At 34.2% G+C, this 18,155-nt stretch overlaps 1 protein-coding gene across 2 annotated transcripts in view; it reads right to left on the reverse strand.

Annotated features, from left to right (window-relative positions):
* Nucleotides 1-18,155, reverse strand: part of LOC122628639 — a 165,351-nt gene that overhangs the window by 95,614 nt on the left and 51,582 nt on the right. Inside the window, exon 1 of one of the 2 annotated variants that reach the window (XM_043811103.1) lies at nucleotides 7,524-7,783. The exons of the other annotated variant lie outside the window; for it this stretch is intronic. The gene's annotated coding sequence lies outside the window, so the exon portion shown is untranslated. Of the gene's footprint in view, nucleotides 1-7,523; nucleotides 7,784-18,155 lie in introns of those variants that run through there. 2 annotated transcript variants of the gene reach the window in all.

The following is an 18,155-nucleotide window of genomic DNA, read 5'->3' on the forward strand; positions in this document are numbered from 1 at the left end:
GATATTTTAGAGTAAAAATTTTGGATTTTTATCATTTTACATAGCATCTTTAAATAGCATTATAAAAAAGTTACCGACGACGGCACCCGTTCGTAAATCAATGCAAAATTAAAATTTAATAATAAGTCAATTAAATTAAAATTCATTGGATAATCTGACGGAATAAATAAGAAAGTTAATCAATGTTAATATGAAATACATCGATTTGAAACGATCGAATCAGATCGTGATAAAATAGAAATCTAGGGTAGAATCATGTTCGTTTAAGGGAGAGTGACAGATCAGATGAGAATAGAATGGGTGTAGTTAGGTGAGATCAAACCGTCGGCGTCTCGTAGAGAATAGGGTATAGGTCAAAATGATCGCACCGATTGCTAATTGGCTGCCTTCGACCGACGTGGGAAGGATGAATATCCTTTCGGTATCGCATAATAGTCAGGCTTATTACCGATCGAATTTACTTCTACGAGGATTACTCTTTCAAGGGGAACGTATCAATATATTTTTCAGATGGTCGAATGAACTACGTGATCCCATAGAAAGTCGACCTATCTGAAACGTTCGTGCCAATTATCGTAGAAAATAAGAAAACATACAACTTTTATACTAATCGATTTTACTATTCGAAACGAATTCTCGAACTAGCTTGAACTCGATCGTTTCGAGTTCGTGCGAACATTAACCACCAATGGAAATATTTTCACAAAGAGAGTATACCTACTGATCGATGACGCCATCATGACGTTCAACAAGATTTTTGCAACGTCGACGAGACTAATCGAACGTAAAAAGAAGAAGAAAAAAAAAAAGAAAAGAAAAAAGAAGAAAGAAAAAGCTGCACGCGTTTAAAAAAAGTGACTCATCGAATTATTGAGAAATTAGAGCATTAGGGTCATTGAGACTTAGTCGTAGAGTTCAACGACGCTATTCGAACGTGACGTTTGAATATTCATTCGAATCGAAATTCAATCTGACTGAAAATATGAGATTATTTATCCGAACGTTAACTATCGAACGAGCTGTCATTTTAAATACGATCAAAATACGGAGAAAAGGGAAAAGAATTAATCGGGAACATCGATAACTGCTTTTTTTTTTATCTCTCTTCGCTTATCTTTAAATACAACAAGGAAGAAAGACACGATCTTTTTTTTTTCTCTTTCCCTTCTCGATGTCGTCGTTTCTTGACGATAAATTCAGCTTTGTTCGAAGGGTGGTGTCTCGTATTGAACGAGCGAAAGTCGATGATGTTCTTTCTTTCTTTCTTTCTTTCTTTTTTCTTTTTCTTTCTTCTTCTTTCCTTTTCAAAGACCACATGGAATAGCAAAAGAGGATATTTTGATCGTCGATGTGGCACGATTATCAAGCCACACACCGTGAATCGAATCGAGGTGGTAAAATGCGTGGGTGATGAAACACGACCCACGTACTGGCCCACGTGCATCTTCAATCGACTCTTCCAAAGATAATCAACGGATGCGCGTTACGTCGTTCCAGTAAAATCGCGATTTCTATAATGACGTCGCAACATAGGAATTACATGGTAAAATGTATAAACGATTTTTTTTTCTTTTTTCTTTTTTCTTTTTTTTTTTTTTTAATTCTTTTTTCTTTGTCTGTACTTTATTTTTTTCTTTTCCATAAAAAATTCTTCTTCGCGATAATAAACGATTTATTAATCATAATTCATTAAAGATGAGGTACCAATATTCTTATTAATATTGACGTATTTATCAAACGTCTACGGTACCAATGATAAATGAAGAGAAAAAGAAAAAGAAAAAGAAAAAGAAAAAAATAACGAAATAAAAATTAGAATTTTAAAACATGCCAATAATGAATCTAGCATGAAGTGTCGAGAATTTATAAGAGAGGAAAAAAACGCAATTCGATGGTATTCTTTTTCCTTGTCATTAAAAGAAAGAAAAAAAGAATGAAAGGAAAAAAAAAAACATGCCAATTACAAAAAGAAACGAACATAGCATACACGTGCGGTCAACGTTCCAATCAAACGCGAAAGGAGTTGTAACGTTCTTTTTTTCCTTCTTTCTTTTCTCATGTATTTTTTTTTTTTTTTTTAAATTTTAAATCGAAAGGAAATAAAACGATGCAGCAAAAATTTTGTATGCGCATATATAATTTCTCTAATATAATGAGCACTGATACACTTAAGTACGTACGAAGTTTATTTGGACAATGAACGGACGTGAAATAGATTGTAAACTTAAATAAAACGACATACGTAATTGGAATACTCTATCGGCACGTGTAACACACGTGTTTTTATTTTTTTTTCCTTTTCTCTTTTTCCTTTTTTTTTTTCTTCTTTTGTTAGATAGAAACTCTCCAAGTGCAATAGTACTTTGCTATATATCGAATTCGTGAAATAATTTATAGAAAGAGAGAGAGAAAGAGAGACGATAACCAACACGTTTGAAATATTTTTATCATATCTTGATTTATGAAGCTATCGATGAATCGATAGTTTCTAAATTTTTATATCAACCTCGTTCAACGATAGCAAAGTAAGAAATAAGGTTCGTTGAGCTTCGATTATAAAAACGAAGATAGGAACGTATCGAGGTTGAAAATGAATGATTCGATGACGCTTATCGTACGTTCGTCTCATGCGTTCAATGCTGACGAAGCTACAATATATATATCGCACCTGCTTGTTGTCATGAATGTGTCGAGATCGTTCGACAAATAACTAAACCGTCTCGACCGAAGATTAGCGCGTTCGTGTCGACTCATAACTTCCACGAATCGAACGTATACGACAACGACGACGACGACGACGACGACGACGACGACGACGACGACGACGACGACGACAGTGCACTGTACTTTCGGTGAGCGATAACTATGGAATTAACATCTGTCATACAGGAAAAAAACGCAGACTCGTGGATAAAACGAATCCTCTTGCGTTACGTTGACCTTAAATACATATGTCCGATACTATACACATATATGGATTATTAAAAGATAACATTTATTTTTTTCAATTACCCCCTATTATATCGCCCTTTTTTTCTTTTCTTTCAATTTGTTTTTTCTATATATCTCATATACAGATATATATTTATTTTTGCATTTTTTAATTCCTTTTCCAACTAACGTTCGTTTCCTTTTCTTTATTTTCTCTATTCTTTTTTCTTCTTTTTTTTTTTTTTTTTTTTCGTAATTTTTACAAGTGAATCTTACTGACGAGCAATCATTGAAATATTCGAAAGCTTCTTCTTCGAATTTGTTTTATAAAACATCGAATATATACTGTATCAAGAGATTGCATCACAATCACCTTAAACTGTGTCAGCTGACGCGTCATTTTCGAGAACGAGCGTGAAACGAATACGGCCGAGGTAAATTCCCGCATCGAATTCAAATTAAAAAGTATCGCGTGACCGATGGTTAACTTCGACAAATTTCTGACATTTTGCGAAAGGTCACGTACCCGGTTCGATAAAAAGAGAGAACTATTCCTAATCTTTTTTATTCGATCGGGAAGATAAAAATAAGGGACAGTCATAGAATACGCGCAAAATTTTATCACGGACTTTTTCCAAAAAAAAAAAAAAAAAAAAAAGAAAAAAAGAAAAAATTATTTCATAAAATATAAATTATCATCGTTATTATTGTTACTATTACTATTATTATTATTATTATTATTATTATTATTATTATTATTATTGTTATTATTATTTCATTAATATGAATGATTTATATTAACATAAAAACGTTCTTTCATTTCATCACCTTAATTACTGCATTATAATAAAATACGAATAAATCCACATTTCAAAAATGAAATCGAGTCAATTAAAACCGAATTGCAGTTAAAAAAAAAAAAAAAAAACAAAACAAAACAAAACAAAAATAGAAACAAAAGCAAAAAGATAACCAAAAAAGGAACAATATCGATCGAACCTACTAAACGAATTCGCTTTTGAAAATTTCTTTTCAATTTTTATCTTCGATAATTCGAGATACTTTATCCGATCAAAGTGATTTCCTCATAATTGCAAGATCGTCGACGCGAACGTACAATGGCACATTGCGCGGGTGTATGTACGTATATGTATATATATGTATATATACACATATATATATACATATACATATACATATACATATGTATGAATGTATGTATGCGTGCGTGCGCTGTGTTCGTGCACGCGTTCGCGCGCATTCGCACGTGCCACCACGCGAGCTCGTTGAATGAATGAAAGCGCTTCCGCGGAGAAGCGCACACATCGCAACGCATCGACTCTTCGACGGTACACTCGCGTAATCCGTGGCTATTTTTAAGTGGAACGCAGACGACTCTATCAGTGATTCCCTCGAGATAGCAGTCCGTTCTTATCGATACATTTGAGGATGTTCAACGTACGTAGATACGTAAATACATACATAGGTGTGTATGTGTATGTATGTGTGTGTGTGTATATATATACATATAAATATATGCATTTACTCGTACGCGAATGACTAATTAGAGAAAACAAAGACGACACCTTCGTCTACTACGTAAGAAAAATAAGAAAACTAAAAAATATAAAGTAATAAATACAAAAAGAAAAAAAGAAAAAGAAAAAGATAATAAACGAAGAATTTGCGGTATAAGATACTTCAAATTTAAATATCGATAACGTCTCTATGGATAATAATAATTTAGAAAAAGAAAAAGAAAAAAAAAGTAAAGGAAAAGAAAAGGAAAAAAAAAAAGAAAGAAAGAAAGAAAGACAAGATAAAAAAACAACGCAGGTAATTAAAATTCACCGACGACGTCTCATTCTCGCTAATTTTATTTTCGCACAACTATGATCCCACATTGCCAAAACTTTATTTTTATCTAATGCATCTACATATGTAGAGACATCGTACGTTCAGTAAACTACTACGTAGGACTCGCTATTATTCATTTAACATTTTTAATAAACGACGAATATTGAAATGAATCTATCGAATCGTCGAAAATTCGAGATCCGATCTGAGATCCGTTTGATCTCGACGGATAAGAATTACCCAATTCTTTTATCCGTTACCGAAGCGGATTGCATAATGATAAGGCCGAACGGCCAAAAGCCGTGAGCCCGAACACGGTGAAACTCGGTGAAACCGGAGTTCTTCTAACCTCCAGAATGTTCCTATTGAATTAGAGAAGTGGAAAAGTTAACTCCGAAACTTGCGCTGGCCAATTGCGTACAATGCGGAAGGTGAAAAAAAAATGACAGAATAGCCGCGACCGCGTTCTACTTTCACTGGATTTTAAATTTACCGAACGATCGAACGATCTCATTCTCTGTCTCTCTCTTTTTCTCTCTCTCTCTCTTTCTCTCTTTCGTCGTATCCCTTTCGAATCCGACAGAACCTGCGACGCAGGACCGTGACGACCCGTTCCTGTACGATATAAACGTACCTTCTCTCTTTTAACGCGTTCATTACGTGACTCATACGTTCCTATCTCCTTAACACTTACCTATATGCGTATATATATATATATATATATATATATATATATATATATATATTTATATATGTATGTATACATAGACGTATAAATATGTATACATGTATAGGCGTATATGTGTGGGTGTGTGTGCGTGTGTATATATATAATGAATAAGAAAAGGATTAATTTGGTTTCATAAGGTTTAATTTCGTTTGACATTATAACGAAAGAATATCTAAAACGTGCTTACTAATCGATTTCATTGTCGCAAACTATCGATAAGATTTTTCTCCTTTGTTTTATTCTTTCATATACCTTCGTCAACTATCATATACTTTCGACGATGTCGATCGTAAAATGTCGATTATTATCAATTGATCCGATTAATCGGTCTGTCCTTAATGCGTAAATGAAATACGTTTATCTAAATATATCATACGTCGTGTAGTTAATCATTCAGTTTGTCCATTTTAAATCAAACGCGTATTCTAATGTCAATGATATATCGAAGTATTGTAAAATTAATGCTATTGTAAATATATCAGCTACACGAGAAATAAAACTTATTTTAATGAATCGACGTTACGTTACTTTACACGTCATCGCTTCGTAATTTCTGGAAATTATAATATTCCTCCAACGTTACTGTCCACTCCGAGAGATTCGACTTTCACTTTTGATCAGCACGTATATAAGAGAACAATAAAGAAATCGTAGATCCAAAAAAGTGTTTCGGATTGATTTGAAGGAATAGAAATCAATGGAGTTCGCTAACGCGTGTTCCTCTTTTGAAATTTTCTTCGTACCAGAAAGTATACTTTCAAGGAGGATGAACCACTATGCTATGCTATGTATATGTGTGTGTGTGTGTGTGTGTGTATGCGTGTATATATGTGTATATATATATACGTATATATAGTATGGAATCCTAGAGGAAAATTTCATGTTTATTTAGAATCAAATCACGTAGTATTCACTAGCACCAATCTTCCTTTTCGATGCATTACAGACCACAAAGCACTTAAAATAAGTTAATCCACTATAACCTAATTTTGTTTCGTATCTGAGTAAAAAGAAATAGAAAAAAAATGTTATTAGATCTACCAAGAAAAGTTTTATTCGTTTAAAAAACGATTATTTATACAATAACGAGCCATTTTATCCATCAAGAGAGAAATTCATCCATCAAGATCGTAAGAAGTTATTAAATTATAACGTCGATTAAGTATTAATAAACGATATGCAAATGTAATCTTTTATTTAAACAATGAACGTAACTTTTCGATAGATCTAACAATGTATAACATAAAACTCGTAATACCTATTAATCGTACTTGGCAAAGATTAATTCGTAAATAATAATTAACCGTTAATAATCTAGATTCTCTAATTTATAATTTTCCTGATGATTAATTGGATATCTCATTATTTTTCATATCTTAATGAAAATGAATGGTCAAACTTTACGATATACTGTAATTATACGTATTTATCCTGTTACGTTAATCCCTACGAATATAAACAAAAATTCATTTTGTAAGACAAAAATCAAATGAGATATAAAAAGATGTAACATCAAAGTTACATGACATTATGAAGGATTAACTTAAAATAAGATAATGTAAGTGAATAACGTAGCCAGGAAAAGTAACATGTCCGTGACAGAAGAAGGAGGCACTTCTGCCTTCTCGCTTATGTAATCGAACGATTCAGAAGCCAGTAACAGCAACAGAAGCAGTAATAGCAACAGCAGCAGCAGCAGCAGCAGCAGCAGCAGCAGCAGCAGCAGTAGTAGCAACTGCAGCAGCAGCAGCCGAGCAAAACGAACGAAGAGCGAGAATGAATTCCGATTCGTTTAACCCGAGTTCGCTCGTTTGCCTCTCTCTTTTAATCGCGCGCTAATACGAGACTTCTCGATTTAAAAAATAACAAAGAGAGAGAGAGAGAGAGAGAGAAAGAGAGAGAGAGAGAGAAAGAAAAAAAAGAAGTACATACAACCATTCTCACCTATTTACAAAGACGAATTGTTGATTTCGAAGATACTTTTACCATCGTGTAAACGACCTACCTGCTTGCCTGCCTGCACGTAGTACGAGTAGTCGAGTCCTTCGAATCTTTCCATCCACTTTCTACGGTTACTTGAGGACGTGCCAACTAAACGGAGACCTGCAGAAAACTAAATGATCTTTTCGGAATATAAATTGGTATTATTTATATTTAATTAGTGATGAATAGCATGGCGGTTAAAGGCTCACGACTTTTTCAAATAAACCATGAAAACAATTTCGAAAGTAACAAATAATAAAAGAAACGATTACTTAATTCATTACTTAGAGTTTTTTTTTTTTTCTTTTCTTTCCTTCTTCTCCTTATTTTATTTTATTTTATTTTATTTTTTTTTTTCATGACACAAACTTGTTTCACAAATTTAATCTAGGTGTTTTCAAATTCCATTTGAAATATTAAATTGTAACAAAAAGTTTTATCTCCTTGGGACAAGATTATTTCTAAATTACTAAGAAAAAAAAGGAGGAGAGAGAGAGAGAGAGAGAGAGAGAGAGAGAGAGAAACGAAAAAAGAGGAGTTTTAAATCCTTATTCCCTTGAACGTACGAGCTAACTCTTTAAATTTTAATTACAACGCGTTATTAAAAACCCAAACGTAACATTAAATCTAAAGTTTCGTCCGTTAAGTGTGCGATTATATCGTAGATAGAAAAACAAAACAAAACAAATTGGTTTCATTCCCTTTTCTCTTTGGATTTTCTCCAATTTGTGTTTCTAATTGTTACCTACAATTAATCAAAATGGATTAGCTTTAATCTTACGATTAAACGGAACACTCTAAATAGTTTTATTATCGAATAAATTATTGTACAATGGTCTGTACGAATATATTTATATGTCGAAAGATAAAATGATCGAGAAGATACATTATTTTTTTAGAGAGTATTTTCTATCGATAAATGAACAAGTGTAAGAGAAAAAATAGAGTCAGATTGGAACGAGTCAGAACAAAACGGAACGGAACGGAACGGAACGGAACGGAGTCGAGCGGAGCGAAGCGGAGCACAGTGGCGTGGGGTCGTGCCGGTAAGTGTGCCAAGGTGCACCTCTCGAGAAAGCCGGACCGACCGGACCGGCACTGCTACGGCATGGCGCGGCCGTACCTACCTTGTCTTACCTCAACTTACACCACAACTTTATCCCTCTTTAATTCTGAGATTCGATTTTCCTTTTGAAACCTACGATCATCTTTATATACCTACTTTATATAACTTATTTACCGTAAACCCAATTAAAAATATTTCTTATACTTTGTGTGTGTGTGTGTGTGTGTGTGTGTATATATATATAATTGAAATTTATCCTTTTCCTTTTCATAATTTTTATATAAACATTCGGGACAGAATATAGTTTTCTTTTCTTTCGTCTTCCTTTCTCTGTTTTCTCTTCTTTTCTTTTCTTTTCTTTTTTTTTTTTTTTTTTAACGAATGATTCTCTAAAAATAAGAGCGCGAGAAAATCAAAGTTCTACAATTTGTTCAATTAAAAGCGAATAAAGAAAGTCATAGGAAGATGAAGTTTCTTGCGCATTTTGATAATGATCCGTCGCAAACTGATATAATAAGCATTTGCGAATGATAATTATTTCGCATTGGAATATATATACTTCGTTAGAATTCCATAGAATGGATCAGGGAAATTGCGAGATAAAATATTAAACGAATGTTCGATCCTTCGTCAAATTAAATACAGAAGATATTTTGTTACTCAGCTTTTTCGTTTCAAATGTGAATTATCAAAGATGATGAGAACGAATTTGGGAAGGATCCTCCAATGACAGAAATTCATCGTTCAAAAAAATTTGCGGAGAAAAAAAGGAAAAAAAAAAAAAAAAAATAGAATTCGTTTGGGCAGGGTTGCTGGACTAAGCCATCAATTTTCTTTTCTCTAAATATAAATCCCCTTTTTCGATATTTTCCAAAGCTTTTAGCGCTTTTCACACAGCTGGCCTAGACCAACAGCTTGACCAACTTCCTCCACTCCTAAGAAAATTCTCCTCTTCGTCGTTTCTTGCATCGACACAGCGATGGCTACCCCCGTCGCCTACTTGTACATAGGCGTATGCGAGACCGCACACAGATCTACGCACATGCGTACACGCTGAATATAGATACCGGTATTGAGGGCAGCCACCCTAATAATAGATGTCGAGAAAATTTTTAGCCCTTGATGCCGACCGCTCGCGCTTTATAGAATCGAAGATCGGTGCTACGTATAACGAGATACTGATACCGATTTTTTTCTCATTATTTTATCTACTCAACAACGACAAAAACAGTCCGCTCGAAAGAATTAACGACGAGATCTATCGATAAGAAACGAAAAGAAAATCTTATCTTCAATTACTTTAATTAATTCCAAGAGAAAATCTCCAATTAATTCAATTACGTAGGATTCTAATGGAGTAGGTAACGAAATTTACAAAATAAAAAAGGAAATAGAGAGATAAAGCAAACTCGTCGAAAAGTTGAAATATTATATGCAAAAACTTTCTCTACGTTTCGCTGTATCATCGTATAGCGAGAATTTTGATACCATTTTGTTTTTCTTTTCTTTCTTGTTTTTTGTTTTCGTATTATTATTATTATATATCGACACGCGTGAATAACAAACTGTCTGCTCGAAAAAATTGATAGATCTTTGATAAGAAACGAGAGAAATCCTTATCTTCCATCATTTCTCGATATTTTATTTGTCTTCATGAAAATTGAAACAAATTATTTGTTCCGTAAAACTAATTTACTTAAAATGGATAATAGATTAAATGCTATCTTTTTCTTTTTTCCTTTACAAGACTGTACGTTCTACTATATCCTCATATAACGAGATTCTAATTACGATTTTTTAATCATTTTATCGACGCGTAAATGACAAAAGCATCCACTAGAAAGAATTGATGGATCTTCGATAAGAAAAAAGAAAAAGAAAACCTTATTTTTAATTATTTCACGAAATTTAAATACTTGCGAAAACAAATAGAAATCGAAACAAATTATTTTGGTTTCCGAAAAAAAGGAAAAAAGATTTGATTTAAAGAAAAAAAAAAAAAAATAAATAAAGTTCAAACATTATTAACAAAACTTTTCCCACGTTTCACTATACCCATTTAAGTTATTAGTTTTCTGATATCAACCTTCGTATCTTCTAAATCCATAACAATTCGCTGTAATTATGGCCGTTATTATTATTTTGGACGATAACTCGTCTCAATTCAGTAGAAACGGCGCCAGAAACTTTGTTTTTATCGCGCGAACGTGAGAGATATCCAGAAGCGATAAGGTGTCCTCAAAAAAACTTGCGTGATCTTGGAATGATTATCATCGTCGTCGTCATCGCTATCATCATCATCATCATCATCATCATCATCATCATCATCATCATCATCATCACCGATCATTTTTGTTTCTATCATCTTCTCGCGATAGAAACGACGATTATTATGATTTTTATTCCGTACAATTAAATCGCACGAATCATCGATACGTTCGTCATAATATCGTAAAGAAATTTCGAAATTATATCGTTCCCTTCTACTCAAATGATTCACGTTCAAAAATTCTTTTTATCGTCTTGCGAAAAAAAGTAAAGAAAGAAAGTTGAGAGAGAGAGAGAGAGAGAGAAAGAGAGAGAGAGAGAGAGAAAGAGAGAAAATAAAAAAAGAGAGATGAGTAGAAAAGAAAAGAAAAACGAGCAACGTGAGACAAGACCGTATATTCTTGGAAAATTGCATAAAAAAACATATACCTTACACGTCGATACCTTTTAAACGATATCGATGATGTATCGCATGCATCCCTATAGTCATCGGCTCATCGCCATACACACCATTTATTCTGCTTCCTCGGATGTACTCTTCAAGATAAGATAAAGACGGCCGTGTGAAAATAAGATAAGTCTACACCGACGTCGCTTACATAGACGATTATACGATTACGTAGTTTCGACGAATCGACGTCGTTCCGACGAAACATAACGCGTCAGGAACGACGATTTCTTTTCCTTTTTCTTTCTTTTTTTTCTTTCTTTCTCCTTATCGTTGCTCGAGTCAAAGAACGATACGTGACTTCGAATAGTTGATTTAAAAATTAATTAAAAATAATGAGCGTAAAATTAAATTTTACGATATTTATAATATTATATAAGAAAAAGGAAAAAAAATTATACACGTATATATATATATATTTTATATAAGCAAAAATTGTTCATAAAAGATAAATTTTCTAGAGGAATAATTTAGTTTTGATTAGATAATAGAGAAATAGACGATAAAACGGTGTGATCGAAAGAACGTTGTCAAAGAAAAAGAAAGTTTTCTGATGCACGATGAAATTTTATGCTCGAAACGTAACGGGTAATACGATGACGCATAAATCGTGCGTACGACCGATCGTAAGGCGATCGCGGGGCTATTTAATTAGGATACGAGCCTCGCGCGCTTGGGCCAAGAGGCCTCGTCGTCTATTCATAGTCGTACTAGAACTAGATTCGAGGGTGTCGCGACTTTGATCCGAAGCCCCGTTCCGAGTCGTATATAAGCGTACTTTATATCATCGTATTACGTTTTACTCAGAAAGATTCCACTTCAAAATTTTTTTTAATAAATTATCAATCAACGACGTACAAATCAATGATTACATCTACGTATCATGTAAATAAATAAATAAATATATACTATAACTATAGACTACTCATATTTTTATCTAAATTCATATCATATATGTCTGTGCGTGTGTGCATTTTCATATACCTATACGATATATACGTTCTTCTAATCTCTTTCTCTGTCTATGTTTTAATTATCTATTTATATATATATATATATATATTTATTTATTTATTTTTACTGATGACTCGTAATTACAATCAAATAATTATTCAATTATATCGAAAAGAAAATTAAGAGAATCCCTTGACTCAACTGTTAAAGGAGAATGAACGAAATTTAAATCGAAACCATTTAGAAGATATATCATCCTATAAACAAAAAGAAACACGACATAAATCACGATATTAATTACATCCATTAGAAACAAATTTTTATAATATGAACGGAGATTATAAGCTTCGATGCAATTTCAAATGTATCTATGATGAACCGTACAATTTTTAATTGAAATGTAACGAAAATTGAGAAAAAGAAAAAACGTTTCGCTTTCTTGTTCTGTAACGATCCATCATCAAGAGAGTCAGACAAAACGTTTCAGTTCCGGTTACCGGTGAATGCGAATTTCGTATAGCCACGAAGGTCCACGATCATGGACGGGGACGGATGGACGAACAGATGGACATTGTATATGTATAAAGTGGGTCGTGGTCGAAAGAAGATCCAACGATATACGTGCTGGCTCGTTCTGCGAAGAGACGAATCTCTCTTTCTCTCTCCTTCTCCTTCTCCTTCTCTCTCTCTCTCTCTCTCTCTCTCTTTCTCTCTTTCTCTTTCTATCTCCGTCTCTCTCTTTCTCTCTTTCTATCCTAAACTTCTCGAATACTCTCGAGTAACGAGTCACCCTCGAAATAAGCTCGCAAACGATCAAACTGCATACAACAAATAACAATCTTTTTGTTAATCGTTTTTGTTCTCATCGTTAATTTAATATATTATAATCGAATACAATTTAATATGCACGTAAGATAAATCTTATTCGATCTATTACGATTTACTATTTTTTTTTTTTTTTGTTTCTGACGAAAACATTGATTTGGGGAGAGAAAATATATAAGCTAGTAGAAAAAATTGTGTTTTACCATATCTGCTCTTCATATTATGTCTTATATTTTATATCGAAATCTTTTAATGATAAACCAAATGACTGTAATTGCAAGCTGATTATAATTTATCTTAATATTTTCGAAATAGAGATTGAAAACAATCACGTCGAATAACTATTCAAGTATATTCAATTCATTAAAAAAAAAAAAAAAAAAGGAGAAAAAGAAGAAAAGTTTTATCAGAAAAAGAAAAAAGAAAAAAAAAAGAAGGTACAAGAACTTTTCGACAGAGCTGACAAAAACAAAATAAATTTCGTCGAATGATTAATATGGATTCGATCGAAAGAATGAAGAAAAACTACAGAGATTTTCGCAGAGCCATCGAAGAAGTAGAAGAAGTAGAAGAAGAGTAAGAACGTTGTGTCGCTTGGCAGCTAAATTTACGCGCGATCGCCTAGAAGCATTTCGGCCGATCGAGGGATGCCATTCAAGTATTTTCAATTAAGTCAAGCCCCGTGGCAGGAGAACGCGGACTCGTCGGTGATGACGCGTTGAAAGACGTTACGGAAATAAATCGTGGCTTCCGTTGCTCCGTAGTGATACCATACCGTAAAGAAAATTAAAAGAATCCCTTGACCTAAGTGTGAAAGGAGAATGAGCGAAATCTAAATCGAAATAACAAAATTACGATTCCGTTCGAAACCATTCAGAAGATATATCATAGTCTAAACAAAATAGAAAAAAGAAACCACATATACAAATTACTTTACAAATGATATTCGACTTGAATAATAGATTTCATCGATTTCGTTCACCTAACGATCTACTTCCAATAAATTACGTGAATTAAAAGAAAATGACAAATATATAGAAAGGTCGCTCTGTCTTTTAGAATCGAATAAATGAAAAAGACAAACACACAAACAAACAAACAAACAAATTATCTAATCGTCGTCAAGTCGCAAAAGATTATACTTTCATTTATTAAACAATCCCAAAATACCATTCGGTATATATCCTTTGCCAATTCTGTCGATTTATCGCGCGAGATACATACTTCCCTCGTATTCCTCTCTGCAATAGAATTTATGAAATACCGAACGACGTAGAAAAACGAAACAAAAACGAAGCAAAAAAAGGAAAGGAAAAAGAAAGAGAGGAAAAAAGAAGAATGAAACGAAAGAAGGAGACGATAAAAGGAGGTGTCTTGACGAGGCGTCACGCGCACAGTTTCCATAATTTCTAATTAGTAAGCACTCGCCGGTAGCCAGGCTGCGCCTATATCGCCTTCACCTCGTCACCGTACTGTTGCCTGCCAAGTCGAAGGCAGAAAACTATTCGCTTCGATAGTCGGCGTGTATACGCGTAAGAAAGCATCCTGCCACACGATGTTAACTATATATGTGTATGTATATACAGACACACACACACACATACGTATACAAGTATGTACGTATGAATGTAACTACATGTAATGGTATGCGTAAGTACCCACGGGTGAACGCGACGGTAGACCATGTTCGAACAGTGTGCCACTTTCACTGGCTCCTATTTAGGTCATCGCATCCACTTTGGTGGTTCCATGACTCCCCCATTTCGTTTTTCCCACGATTTTCCATAAGGGTAGAAAAGGATCATCCTTGGGGGAAGAAAAAAAACCCCCCCGATCAAAGTATAATCTTTGTTTGGTGTCGTCTCGAGCGTAAGTGCGACACACGGATGGACGAGTTCGTAGTCTTTGAAAATGAAGCAAAAAGTAAACCGGACTTGCATAGGAAGAAACCTTATCGAATATGTATACTCTTATCTTTTGTTTATCGTTACAAAACGTTCGCACGATTCCAATCGTATGACTTCGAGATTCTTCGAACGTTTTACTTTCGTCGAACGTTCTCACGAACGTTACCTATACATATATTTAAGTTACACGCGATGTATAATCGGCTTAAACTCTCTGTTTCCTTCTGTAATAAATTTTGATATATCGTTTATCTTAAATCATCGATCTTTCCATTTTATTACTCTCCAAGTTTCCATAACGATCCGATCAATTTCATTTACCACGCATCGTCTTAGAATTAGTACAATAAATTCACTTTCTTTCTTTCTTTCTTTCTCTATGTCTCTTTCTCATCTCGTTTAATTTATACTTCGGAAAAAGACAAAGTCTCGCGACGACAACGTGAGAAGATCGAACGACTCGAAACTAATAGCACGACCAAACCAAAAGACTATTACTATCGTCGAACTGAAAGCCAGCCAAACTTTGAATACTCCTCGGAACGTAATCGAAGCTAGCCAAGCAAAAGCAATGGTAGCAACAACAGTAGCAGTGTTTTCGCGGCACAAGATCAAGAGCAGCTTTTCCTTCTTCGATCGCGTTACGTTGTGACCAATTGTCTAAGATATATACAAGAAGAATTTACAAAAATTCTTTATATCTGTTCTTAAGTAGAAAGAATGAGAAAAAGAGAGAGGAGTGTCAAGAAATAGAAAGAGAGATAGACGAAGAAAGAAAAAGAGAAAGAGAAAGAGACGGAGAGAGAGACAGAGATAGAGAGAGAGAGAGAGACAACACTAGTCGTCTCTCTCTCTCTCTCTCTCTCTCTCTCTTCTTCTTTTTCTTTTTCTACGTCGGTGGTGCAGGCACGGATTGTGCTTCTCTCCCATTTACCCAGTTCCCCTCGCGCTCGCGCGCACACGAACGTACGGGTTATGTAACCAAGTGAAAGTGGCACAAGTACCGAGCTCACGACGCGCGAACGGCGGCTACGTCGGAACGAACAACCACCGCGTCCGCGACGTCCCTGCGACGCCCCTGCCAGACAACGATGCGACTATACTACGAGCAAAGCAAGCAGAAAAAAAAAAGAAAGAAAGAAAAAAGAATCGATCTAATCGAATTTCTTTCTGATTTGTCAATTTACAAAGGGACAAGAGAAAGGGTAACAATTTTTCTTTCTTTTTTTTCTTTCTTTCTTTCTTCCGCTGTCTCATCGATACTCGCGAAATTGTTATTAGTCGAATAAAAAGTAGGTTTCCTCTTGTGAAATTGTTTCGTCCTTAAGTAATAATCGCAAGGTTTAATTTCGTGACTTTAATGTTGCCTTACGTCGACTGCTCATATTTTTTATGGGGAATATTAATAAACTTAACAAGAGGTAAAAGATCGAATTGTATATCAAAGGATTAAAGAGATCGAAGAAAGTATTCGATGGATGATCTTTTATTTTTTTTTAAAGAGTGCATTCGATACGAAAGTAGATACTCTGATTAAAATAACGCGAAGGATTAGAAAGAGATTAGAAAGAACGAAACCATCAAACGTTCCAGTTTCGTTCGTTCGTTCTTTCGTTCTTTCGTTCGTTCGTTCGTTCGTTCGTTCGCGATTTTAAAAGAATTCGTTTCGGAACAACTTTGAGGAAAACAAGACGAACGGAAAATAAAGCGCAACGAGGTTTTCTGCATTTTCGCATTCCTCGAGATAGAAAAACATTTCGTGGCCATGCTCGTAGTCGAACTTCCAGTGTAAACAGACGATTACGTAATACGTATCCCAGCTAGTCTGACTCGATCCGTTATCGAGGTTGGATATGTCGTTGATCGCTTAGCTACCAAGTTTCTGGCCTCTCGATAGAGCGAAAGGAATTCGCTGGTTTCGTCGCGAGAACGTGAGATAAAAAAAGAAAAAGAAAAAAAGGAAAAGAAAATAAAAAGAAAGAACGATTTTACGTGAAATGATACCTACCGTCTTTTATATTAAAGTTCAACGCGATCTCAAACGATTTATTATATATAAAAGAAGCGATCATCGTTGAGAAAAATTTGTCAAATTTACGATAGAAAGAGAAATAAATTATAATAACGAAAGTGTTTAATCATTCTCACGGATATGTAGATAATTACAAATTACGTGCACCGCGCATTGGATGAGAACGAAAGCGTCCTTTGCTTTCGCTCGTAGATACCGACATAATAGCAAATATATATATATACATACAGATATGTATATATATATATATATATATATATATTTACGTGCGTATGCGTACGTATATGCGTATAAATCTACGTAGTATACACAAGTATGAGATTTCAGAAGTAGTACCGACAAAATTTACTGTAATCGCAAGGGTAACGGTAGAACCGGTTACGATAGCGGTGCTGTAATAATGACAGGCGAAGCGTATGCACATGCGGTAGTAAAGGTCGTTCGCGCTCGATAAGGACGTCTTGAGAACGGAGATCCGATATACCGTCGACGTAATTCGCTTCACGTACGATCTTGATAATTTCTCGATAACGCGATCTTCGATCGAGGAAGGACGTTTTCTTTTCTAATCACGATTTCGATCGACCGATTGATCGATCGATCGATGAATTTTTCTAAAGATTGACAAATGAAATATTACGTTCATTGTACGAAGCTATCTTATTTTATAATAATAAAAAAGAAAATGTGATTGTAATGAAAAAAAAAAATATTGTAAATCGATAAACGTTAAAAAGATTGAGAAGTAAAATATATAAAAGCGATCTTTAAAATTTTTGTGAAAATCGAAAAGAATATTCGCGATTTAGATTATTTCGAGATAACAATCTGATGGAAATAAAAAAAGTATGTTAAACATTTAGTTGTCGTTATCGTACAAGGTTTTTTTATGGCGACTTAATATCCCTATCTTTATTAATTCCTATAAGGTATTCTGTCGGGTTCGAGTTGTTCCATATGGTCAATAATTATGTCCGCGTGATCCGGATTTGAATCTAATCTAATATTTAAAAAAAAAGCAAATTCGATGAGAGTACAATACAGACATACTGTCCGTAGTAAGGCTCGTCTTACTGAATGTTCCTTTTCCTTTCTTTTCATTTCGTTGTAATTAGCATTAATCGATAATTTGCATTAGGATCAACGTTCCCATA

Source organism: Vespula pensylvanica, chromosome 4, assembly GCF_014466175.1.
Source record: "Vespula pensylvanica isolate Volc-1 chromosome 4, ASM1446617v1, whole genome shotgun sequence".
Lineage (NCBI taxonomy): Eukaryota > Metazoa > Arthropoda > Insecta > Hymenoptera > Vespidae > Vespula > Vespula pensylvanica.